The sequence below is a fragment of the Chinchilla lanigera genome, unplaced genomic scaffold (genome assembly GCF_000276665.1).
Source record: "Chinchilla lanigera isolate Chin_1 unplaced genomic scaffold, ChiLan1.0 scaffold00002, whole genome shotgun sequence".
Classification (NCBI taxonomy): Eukaryota; Metazoa; Chordata; class Mammalia; order Rodentia; family Chinchillidae; genus Chinchilla; species Chinchilla lanigera.
The window spans coordinates 52,825,093-52,836,347 of record NW_004955403.1 but is presented as its reverse complement, the minus strand read 5'-3'; the positions used below and the strand labels follow the sequence as shown (position 1 = coordinate 52,836,347).

The window sequence follows — 11,255 nt, the reverse complement described above, 5'->3', positions numbered from 1 at the left end:
TTCTTTCTTTCTTTCTTTCTTTCTTTCTTTCTTTCTTTCTTCTTTATGCTTTCTTGCTTTCTTTTTTTCTTCCCTTCTTTCTCTTTCCTTCCTCCCTCCCTCCCCCTGTTCATTCATTCGTTCCTTCCTTTCTAATATTTGTATCTTCAGGCCTCACCTGAGTGCTAGAACACAGTATATAAATCATTCTCTGAATTAACACATCAATGAATGCAGTAAAATCCAAACATAAGAAAAGGCATACTGCCATAAAGGACAGTTCAGGTTATCAGAACAATATCAGAAAGATGTCATTTATACCCATATCGAGTGTCATCCTCTCCACTGATTAGTAATCATCAGCCAGTACTTTGAGGCCAAGAAGTCACACGATCTAATATGACTTGCTCTCTTCGTCCTGTGACCGCTTTCCGCCTTGCAGGACGGCTTCCTTCAGTGAATGCCGACTGTCAGTGATGCCAGATGGGCCGCCTAGCAGAGACTCTTGGAAGAAACCATAGACCCGAAACTGAGGCTGCCCATGCCCTTTGCTTCTAGGTCTGCATGCCAGACTTCAAGGAGATGCAAGACAGGATTATCGAGAGAGGAAACCAAACACATTAGAGTGTCGCTAATGACAACAGCTGTGTGGAGAGGAAGGCCCCCAACGGCAGTCAGGAAGCCGACCGTGGCCGTCTCCCACTCCAGTGGTTGAACCTTTCGATTTGGTCTCTTGAATTTCAGTGTTACTGGCTCCTACTAGTAACACGTCAGTTTGATAAATACAGCTCGCCTTCTAGAGTTAATGGTTACAGCGGGAAAGAACAATGAACCAAGTACAAAATTTTGTGTCAGTGTGGCTACTGGTGAGAAATGCAAACTGGGGGAGGGGGGATCTCTCTAGTTTTAAAACTGCCAAAGCATTTCCTTTAGTTAAGAACCACGACTGGCAGGAGTCACGGCAGAATCTCTTACTCTTAACACATCAGCAATTACCTCTGGTTAAAGACGTTGAGATAGAACAACTCTCTTAATGAGGAGGCACTTTAATGAAGCGGGTGCACACAGGTTTGGCAGAGAAGGATCCAAGTTCCAACCCAAGGTTCCCACATGCTAACGTTATGTCCCTTGGCAAGTGTCTCAGACCCTTAAAATTCAGATCATGTGTTCCCATGCCACGGCTGGACCTCAGGACTTCAGTATGTAGAAACAGATCTTTAGCATTCTTCATTTCAATCTCCACAAATGGGGGAGAGGAAGAGAGAGAGAAAAAGAAACTGGTCTTAAAAATATGGCGGGGCTGCAACCCCGCTAGAGAATCTAATGAAACTATGGAAACCGTCTCCATTCTTGAAGCACAGTAGGGAAAATTCGATCTTACATGTTTACTGTTAGCAACATTTAACATCTATAAACTTTTTAAGATTTAAATTTACATGCCAAATCTGGCACCCTGATTTCAGAGCCTCTTTCCCAGCAAAGCCCCGGAATGGTTCACGGACCTCTGATTAAGAACAAATGAGACCGAAGCTTTGGGGTTTGTTTCCTTATGAGTCATTTCATTTCACAGGCAGGAAAGTCTGTTCTCTGGCCAAAGACCACATCAGCAGCCCTGGCCCACAAATCCGGTCGTCAGGGAGCTGGATGAGAGGGGACAAAACACTCAGACCACTGTCACCACTGCTGACAATGCCCTTCAAAGCCCACCTGCCCCGCCCCCAAATGGGACTTTGGTCTCCCCGTTTAATTGCCATTCCTTGGAGGGATTAGAGAAAAATAGGCTCCAGTCCTGCATGCAGTTCAGAATGCCTCTTCGAGGTGCTTGTTATCTTGCATTTAATCGCGGCCCTCTGAGATGTTAAAAACTAAGCAGACTGAAAGTCTAAAGGAAATAAAGCAAATGCAATGAAATATGTGAACATGATCGTGGCGAAGACCTGCAGCCACGGCAAGGATGCTTACGCTGGAGCCCCTGTGCAGCAGGTAACCAAGACAACCGGCTCTGAGGGAGCAAGGCCAGGCTGGCGGCGTTACTGATGGCCGTGAATCTGTTTGCAAAGTGCTCTTCGGGATTATATAATGTTTCCAGTCTTAAAGTCAGGGACACACGATACGTCTGTAGAAAATTAGCTGGTTCCTCTCCGCGGCCGCAGCCCAGCCCCCACATCAGCCGCCTGCGGCTTCCCCGGAGCCCCCAGACCCAGACGACCACAAACCCAAGGCTGGCGCTGGAGAGAGCTGCAGCCGCGTCAGCATTTCCAGTGCCCGCCTGCTTCCCATCAGACCCCACTCGGGCGAGGTCCTCCGCAGGGACCGGCCAGCACGAAGGCCGGAATGTCCACATCCAGATGGGGGAGTCTGTGACTTTTGCGCTCATGTTCTCCACAGGTAAGGTGACACAGAGTCAGATGTGAACGGTATGCCCCTGACTTGTCTGGGGTGACAGGCCTGTCAGTGGTTGGAGGTGTTGGTCCCTCGGCTGCCAAGCCCCAGGCCTGGCCTGGCTTCCTGCTGGCAGCTGCTCATGCTGGAAACAGAGCCAGGGTCTCCATGGTGTCCTCACGGAGCATGAGGCCAGCTACTTATCCAGAGACAGCCACAGAGAAAAAGCTGTGAGAACGTCCCTGGGCAGAACCCAGGGGGCCTGGCTCCCCAGCGGTGGTCACTGTGACCTGGGGAGGGGTCGAGGTCAGCACCTGGGTCACTGCTATGAAGCCTCTGAGGGAAAGGCTGCCATCTCAGCCTCTGACAAGCCCCTGATCCAGCCCAGCTTGCTGCTGCGGAAAGCAACAGCCCAGGAGTCCTCCCCGACGCCATCCGCCTCTGCACACACAGGCGGCCGTCTCCTCTGGCGGCCCAAGCGCACTGCAGAGCCCTGGGGACAGCCCCCCCGAAACTGGACCTGGGTGGGAGCAAACAAGCAGTGGAGGAGGACAACCTCACAGTGACCGTTTCCGCACCCTCCCGGCCTGGCCTGGTGTCTGGCCTTCTGCACGTCCCAGTCAGTCATGACGGTCAGGTCGTGTGGCTCCACAGAGACAGTGCAGGAGGCAGGACTGACTGGTAGGATGATGTAGGTGGCCAGGTGCGAGGAGAGATGGAGACCCACAGGACCCCATGAAAGGCCCGAGCTGCTGGGTAGCGGAAGGGGCGCACCGTGGAGGGACACGCCCAAAGGGAGGCCCCCTCCCACTGCATCTCTTCGGGCACTGGTCCCAGTACCTTCGGGAGGAATAGAAGCCTTTCCTCACAGCTCCTCGGGTCCCAGCACGCTGGCCTAGGTGAGCCCAGCTCAGAGCTTGTCAGCTCCCGGCTTTCAGCTTCCTCTCAGTCACAGGTGTGTGCATGGGTGTCCGTGTGCGTGCGTGTGCGTGTGTGTGCGTGTGTATGCACTGAGTCCCACCAGGCTCTGTCTCTTTAAAGTCCCGTTAAAGCACTGACTTGCCTACCCTGACTCGGGAAGTTTCTGAACCCCTGGAGTGTGGATGGTGTCTTTGCTTGAAGCCAGGCCAAAGCCAGGCCAGCTACCTGCCGGGCACGACCCATCAGAGCCCACCTGCTTCTGTTCACTGTCATGGTGGCCCGGCCCGGTGCCCACTGATCTAGGAGGGCTCCCAGGGACAGTGCTGACCATGGCGAGGAAGGTCAGGGAGTCTGCTTTCTGCTTTTGAAATCCACATCCCTCCCTCCCTGCAGCTCTAATGGGTTCACAAGCAGAGCCTCTGCTCCTTCCCCCACCCCACCCATTCGCAGCATCTTCGCACAGCTCCAGACTGTAAATACAGCTCAAAAACTCAGCGCATACGTTCATACTCTGTATGCTCTTACGCTCTGTGCTGGGACAAACACCAACGCCGGAGCTCAGAGGCTCACACAGGGCTTGGTCCCAGGCAGGGCAGGCCCCTTTGGGGTGGCTTTTGTGAACTAAGTGATGCCCTCCCTCTGGTTAGGACCCCAGCTCCAAGGGAGCCCAGGGGCCTCTGCCCAGGTGAGACCCTGGCAGAATGGGCCAAGTCACCCTTCTGGCCCCCACATCCTCAAACAGGCCCAGCCTGGGGGTCCAGATAGCAGCCGTCTGCTCACCAGCCTCAGCCCACAGGGGCTGCCAAGAGGGGGCTTGGGGTCAGCATGGGGCTCTCTCTCCTGTCCTGTCCCCACCCCCCACCAAGCCTTGTAGAGGACTGGGTTGGCAGCGGTGGGTGGGGACCTGACCACTGTCAGAAAGTCTTATGCAGGGCTCCCCTTTCCTGTGCTAAGCAGCAGAGGGGCCGTCAGGCTCTGGACTCCGGAAAGCCCTGGAGGCAGGTTCTCTGCAGGCATTCAGTAGAGCCAGACGCCAGCAGGCCCTGCGCGGCCTGCGTTTTGGTGACGGGTTATTCTGATGCTCAGCCAGCATGGTGCTGGGGACGCTCAAGCCGATGTACAAAAGCCATGGGATGATTCCAGTTTTCTATATAAAATGAATTGATAGCCAGGCGTGGTGCTGCATGCCAGTAATCCCCGCATTCTGGGAGGCTGAGGAAGGAGGATCACTGAGTTCAAGATCAGCCTACAGTAAATGGTAAGACTGTGTCTCAAAAAACCCGAAAGTAAAATAAAATACAATTGCTAAAAGTGTACTATTAAATCGTATAAAATATAAGACAGTGCATTACATTAAAAGCACAGGTCATAAACACTCAGACCCATTGCTTCCTAGCTCTTTTACTAGATTTTAGCATCCGCCACACTATGTCGTGTGTGTGTCCACCGTGTTTGTAAGGTGGCGGCACGGTGCCATGCGGCAAGTCCCTGGTGAGCTGAGTTACAGTGGTGACTTTTTTGACTTTGGGTACCAAGCGAGCATGAAAGCACAGGCCCAGGCAAACGCTACAAACCCGGGGTTTGCTTGTTTTGTTGATTTTCTTGACTTGACAGTCCATGGTGAGTAACAAAAACTTGAGGAAACTTTTCTGAGAATTTATAACTATTCAATACCCAACTGAGCAGAAGCCACTCCCGTCAAGGACTAAGACTGTAGTTTTAACGGATGTCTTGTTTCTCTTTGATCCTCCCCTTAACATAAATGAAAATATCCACTCTTGTCCATGCCAATGCTGAGCTCATAGTTATCTACAGCCCCAGCCCGGCTATTCTTTGCCTCAGAATGGCAAAAATCAGCGAGAGCTTTCTATGAGACCAAACTGGCTGGTGGGCATTGGTGATAAAGAATAGTGTGTGTTTCGTTACTATGTACAAGTTATGTATTACACAGCCTTCATATCAGTGAATTTAATAATAAACCTATGAATGTGTATGGTACATCTGTGTCCTGGAAAGCTGTTGTCCAGTGTTTCCAGTACACACCACTCTCAATCTACCAGATACCTATCTTGACCTACACTCTGTCTACCACCCTGACAGTGGCTCAGAGCCCACAAGATGGAGAGGCAGCTAGAAGCCACAAAATGGAAATCTTCCCTTGTCCATGTTAGTGCATAGAAAAAGGACAGTCCAGCCTTTTATACCCAAGTAAAACCATGAATAAGGGTTATAACTTGTAAATCTTTCTTACTGTATAATATTTTTTAAAGTTATTTTTTAAAAAATAAATTTGTATCACAGAAGTGGCAGGAATAAAATGGAATAAAATGACATATATTCTTTACAGTACAAAGTAGAATATTTGCAAAAGTAGACAACTGAAACTTAAGCATTTTGTCTACTGTCATAGACCACAGCTGAACGTTTCACCATAGGATTTTTCATTCATTGATCACAGACAGGGAGCTTTTAGCACAGCACTCTTAGGAAGCATCAGGCTCTTCCAGAAATGTTGTCCTGTTTCATTCATTCATACATTTCCTGGTGTTTCCGAAAGAAATAATTGAGGACACTCATAAAAGGAAATACAATACAAGAAGAGAGGAGAGAAGATAGATGAAGAAATCAGACTGGAATGTAAATTAGGGCAGGAAGCTAATGTGGTGGAAAGCTGATACAGAGACTACACGCAGTTGCTAATGGTTAGGTACAAGCTTGGCCCTGCATGTTCCAGAGTCCACAGCAGAGTAGAAATGATTGGGATTAGGGTTAGTGCTTGAGAGTCACACCCTGCCCTGGAGAGGCCGTGAACTTCCAGATCTAGAGTCTGAGAACAATTGTCCTGGGGCTCCTTCCAGAAGGGTCTTGGACAAAAAGTGGTGAGCTGCAGTAAACATAAACACGACCTGTGAGTTTCCCACTTTGTTCATTATGCAGCCATCAGCCCAAGCCAGGGACAGCGTGCCCACAACACGAAAGGATCCCCAAGCCCAACCTAGGGAACATGCTTCTCTGAGCCGTCCTAGTGCTGAGATCCAAACACAACTGGTGGTCAGCTTGACCCGGGAATACCCCAAACATCTAGCTCCATGCTTCTCCACTGCAGTAAACTCCTCTCTAGAAACATCACTAAACGATGGTTTCCTTTTTGAGATTTCCAAATAAATATTGTGCATGAAAGAAATTGTCATATAAAGTGTCCTGTCTAACTACAAAGATCTCCCAGTGACTTTGATACTGAGAATTAAATGGCATTAGAAGAATGGAGGTGGAGCTTTCTGTAAAGGTGCAACTCGCCTAAGGACTTGAGCTTTGGGTCTTAACTTGGAGAAGGTCACAGTGTGCTATTATCACACATAAAGAAGTAAGTCCTAGAGGATACAATCAGCCTGAGATAGGTCAGGCTGCTGGCAGGCAGTGAGGTGAGACTACTGTTATCTTCTGAAGAGACTCTGGTTTGCCCAAGGTCGCACAGCCATTGTCTTGGTTACTTTTTTCTCGCTGCTGGGACAAAATACCTGATGCCCAAAATTAAGGAAGGAAAGGTTTATTTCGCTTACAGTTTGTGGAAGGTTCAGCCCATACTTGGCAGATTATAAGGCACAGTGGCACATGGCAAAGAGCTAACTCAGGGCGGCAGAACACAGCTAAGCCGCAAGCACACACCAGGGTGGAATGGGGGAGGAATGTCCTCAAGCACTCTTTTCCTCTCCCTTACATATGCAAACTATCCACCCCAGGGCGGGTGTAGCTCTCACACCCATAATCATTCAACTCTAATAGCCTGCCCCATGGTCGCATGAGGCTTTGGAGGGGACACACAGCCATAAACCATAACAGCCATGGAGAGGCAGGACTGAAGTTTGAACTCCCGCCCTCTGGTCCTCAGGCTGAGGGTTCAGCCTCCAACCTACAGGACCTCATGGACATGACTGCTTTAACTAACTCCTGTGTCCAAATCCTTTCCACACTTCGTGTCCACTGCACACTGAACGATAAATGTAAATTACCCTCATTGAATATTGGATATGATGACTCCAAACATTACTGGACTGGTACACATATTTGGGAAGCTGATGAAAGCTACAGATGCTCTTAACAGAGAATCTTCACCCTCACAAAATTGCCTGCAAGTTTAGGGACCTCACAGGCTCCAGGAAACCACCAGACATGTCAGTCTTAAAGTTCAGAACCAGTATATCCCAGTAAGCAGGACACATCTCACATCCTGAGGAAGCTCCAGATGGATAAGTATTATATGTGCACATGCACACACCTACCCGGCACCTCAGAGATCCTGCGAGGGACGCCTCAAGTTCTGGAGCCCAGCTGGGTCTTGTTTCCCTTCTAGTCCTGGCTCGTCCCCACCTCAGGTGTCAAGTGTGCAAAGGGACCAGCAGAGATTGGTGACAGCAAGACCTGCAAGAACTCCCTTGTGACCCAAGTTTGTGGAACGCAGTGTTCTTTAGTGAGGGATACTGGAGCCACACTGGATTCAAGGAGCCTCCTCTATGTGGCAAGCTCTGGACTTGTTCCTGTGGTTCTTTTTGGTGCTTGCATCTGTGCGGAGGTTGCTGATGTGGCTCCCATTTTACAGGGAGGAACAAGGGTCATAGAGCAGCTAGATCACTGCTAATGTAAACTTCTGCTGTTCTGCAATTCCTCCTCAAAACTTACAATTGGAGAAACTGCTCAAAAAGGGAAGAATAACTGGGATGGGGAAAGGAGAAAAGAAGGGAGGAATCTATACATATACATGATAGCTAAGATAATTGTACTACTAATTTCTATTAGTTCATTGAAAGGAACAGTTAGTGCTTATATTGTTTGATCAGTCTTACATGACCATATCTGGTCATCTGAGCAGTTACTTTGAAGATAATAATATGCAATATAATAACCATTATTAATTTCCTATCGCCTTGTTTTGAAATTCTGTATCATTTAATTTTTACATTATTGTCTTTAAAATAAAAATATAAAAAACAAAAATAATTTTTAAAGTCGGACTAAAAAAAGCCAAACCTGTCATTGAGACTAACTGCAAAAGTCAGACAATCCAAACAGAGGACAGTCTTGCACAGACTTGACTTTCAAAACTGTCAAGCTCACGAAGGATGAGGGAAGATGGGACAACTAGTGCAGATCAGAGGAAACTAAGAGACTGAGACAAACCAGAACATACATCCTAGATTGAATCCTAGAGCAACAGCAGCAAAAGTCATTAGTGGAAAAATAGGTTAAATCCACACAAAGTCTCAAGTCTAACTAATGCCACTGTATTGATGTTAGCCCTGTAGCTCCGGCAGATGTAGTGTGGTTAAGTTAGATGGTAACTTAGCTGAAAATCACATTTGTCATTTCTCAGCAAATCCAGAATTACTCTAAAATAAAAAGGTTTTTTTTAATAAACTATATTCATCCTGCCTCAGAGTAGAAGTGCTCCAATGCTGTTTACTCTTTTTTTTTTTTTTTTTTTAAAGGTACCAGGAATCAAACTCAGGGCCTTGCACTTGCCAGGCAGGTGCTGTGCCACTGAGCTATATCCCTGGCCGTGCTGATTACTCTTGGGGAAAGTGTTGTTTGTGGCCCAGTAGTCCCTACTTTCTCTCTGAACCTTTCGGTGGCCTTTTGTGGTGTTTTCCATTCTCCCCCAAGACCCCAGCTGGGTGAAATCTGCTGCTCCCACCAGCCCCACATCTGTAATGTGGGAAATTCTGCCCAGAGTGCCCTGTGGCCTGCAGGGAGGAGCGTGGGCCCGGGGAGCCAGATCGTGTTGGGGGAAGGCCCCTGCCTGACCCGCATCCTACTGTGAGGTGCAGGTGTGTGGAGAGGGAACAGGACAGGGGGTCTGGGCCCCACCCCTGCAGCCCAGGCATGGCAGGTGCACCCTACTCGGAAGCGATACCTCAGCCAGATTAGAGCTGCTTTGGAAGCCAGCAAATTGTGAAGCTGCCGGAAGACAACGGGGAGATGAAAATCAAAATGCTGAGATGAAAATCACAACACTCAGAGATGAAAACCAACCCCGAAAAGTGGTGGTTATAGCTGAGCCGCAAGGACCTCTCTTGTTACATCTGCCTTCCCCTGCCAGCATGTGGCAGATCCTATCCCAGCCACCACGGCTTCCAGAAGGCTGCCGAGGGCAAGCCCCTCCCTCCTTCTCAAGAGGTGACTCCCATGCCTCACAGCTCCGGACCAGTACGGACATCTCCTCTTTGCTCACAGTGTCCACAGCACCCTGTACCCCATGACCCCCAGCACACACTAGCGCTCTGGCTGGCAGCCTGGCTGGCCTCTCCGGACCTGCGCTCTTGCACAGGGACAGGTCCTCTTTGCTGAGATGCTGGCCTCTGTCGCTCAGTGAAGCTCGTGTCCGTCAGTCCTGCACTGCACGGTTTTGGGTCCAGTCCTTATCCAGGTGCAGGGACTGATGCTGCAGAAGCCTCCAGGTGTATCTAGGGAATTCGCAGTAGCTACAGACCCGGGTGGTAACTGTCTTTAGTTCCCATGTAGTGTGGGTCAACGAGGGTGAAATCTGTGGCCAATTACAGAGTGAATGGAGAAGCTATCAAAGCCCAGAAAATTTAAGAACCCCTTCAAAATATGTCTCCAGCTAGTCTTTCCGTTCAGATGAAGTAGATGCCTAGGCCAAAAAGGTTACCGTCCAATCTGTTCAGTCACACCAACCCAAATGCCTTCCAAACAGGACAACCTCATTCAAAAACAAACCAAATAAAACAAAAGCAACAGCCCATCACTGACCTTGAGCCAGATGTTCCCATATGTTACTGCCACCTTGCTCAGCTCTGCCCGATGGCTATTACTGGCCCCTTTCCAGGGAGCCAAGTCACTTGCCTCCAGCTCTGCAGCTGGTCTGTGTGCCCCTGTCACCTCCCTCCCGCAGCCCAGCCCCGGTGCGGGCTCCATCCTGGGTGGACGAACTTTTGTAAATCAAAACATCTCTCTGAGCTGGAAAGGAGCCCGTACATAGCCGTGTTGATCCCCTTGTTCTCCATCTCCAAATCCCAGAGCGGTGTCTCTGCCCACTTGCCCAACTTCCAGGCCTCAGAGCACTTTGAACAAGCTAGAGATGTGAGACTGTGGGAACCAGAAGGTGCGGAGACCTACCTTGCAGGGCTTCAGCGGCTCCTCACTATTGCTCTTCGGATGGCGGCACCCTTCTAGCTGTAAACAGCAGGCCTAAAGAGAAAGCCCATCCCCAGATGGGTGCATCTCTCAATCAGTGTGCGTAGCTTGTGGCTTCCTTCAGCAGCGGGCAGAGGTGTCAGCGCCCTGTCTGTGATCAGAGCTCCAGTGGCTGTCCCCCGGGAGCTTGTCAACATAAGTCCCCTCCAGTGGGCACTGTGAAGTCCTCTGTGGGCTCACTGGGTCCCGCAGCCCCTTTGCCCCAGAAAAGAAGGACTACAGGCGAGTGACTTTCCCCTGGTCTTGGGCTACGCTGGTTACAATGCCCCTCTGCCACCCAAAAGTTTCCTCCTGGGGTTTTGGTTTAGTGGCCTGCCTAGAATTTTCCCACACCACGTCTGGCAGGGTTAGCAGACCTCCAACCAACTACAGAGTACTTTGCTCTGTCTTGCAGACAAAGAGCTCGGGCCCTGCCTGTGCCAGCCACCTGTGGGAGCCAGGGCAGTGTTCACTCAGCCTTGCTGCTTTGGTTTTGCTTTTTAAATGATGCTAATAATAGCTAGGTCACAGGATGCTACGTGCATTAAATGGTAGGGTGAACACGAATGGTGGGTATGAAGTCGGTGCTCAATAAGTGCAAATGTGCTCTGGGTTTTGCAGCATAACAGCAAAAAGCTGATCTGATCTTAGAGCTGCTTCAACCGTGCTGCTTCGCTTGACTGTGAAAAGTTAGAGGAGCCGAGACAGGACCCTGGCATCTGGAGTGGTGAGTGGTTGTCCTGCTCCACAGCAGTCCAGGGACAAACAGGACCAAGCAGGCTGCC

General features: G+C 49.7%; 1 protein-coding gene across 4 annotated transcripts in view; it reads right to left on the bottom strand.

Annotated features, from left to right (window-relative positions):
- Positions 1-10,951, bottom strand: part of Blk (BLK proto-oncogene, Src family tyrosine kinase) — a 48,611-nt gene extending 37,660 nt beyond the window's left edge. For 2 of the 4 annotated variants that reach the window (XM_005373820.2, XM_005373823.2), the window contains exon 1: positions 10,414-10,951. The gene's annotated coding sequence lies outside the window, so the exon portion shown is untranslated. Of the gene's footprint in view, positions 1-3,201; positions 3,745-10,047; positions 10,382-10,413 lie in introns of those variants that run through there. The other 2 variants (XM_005373821.2, XM_005373822.2) reach the window with 2 other exon arrangements.
- Positions 10,952-11,255: the final 304 nt, after the last annotated feature.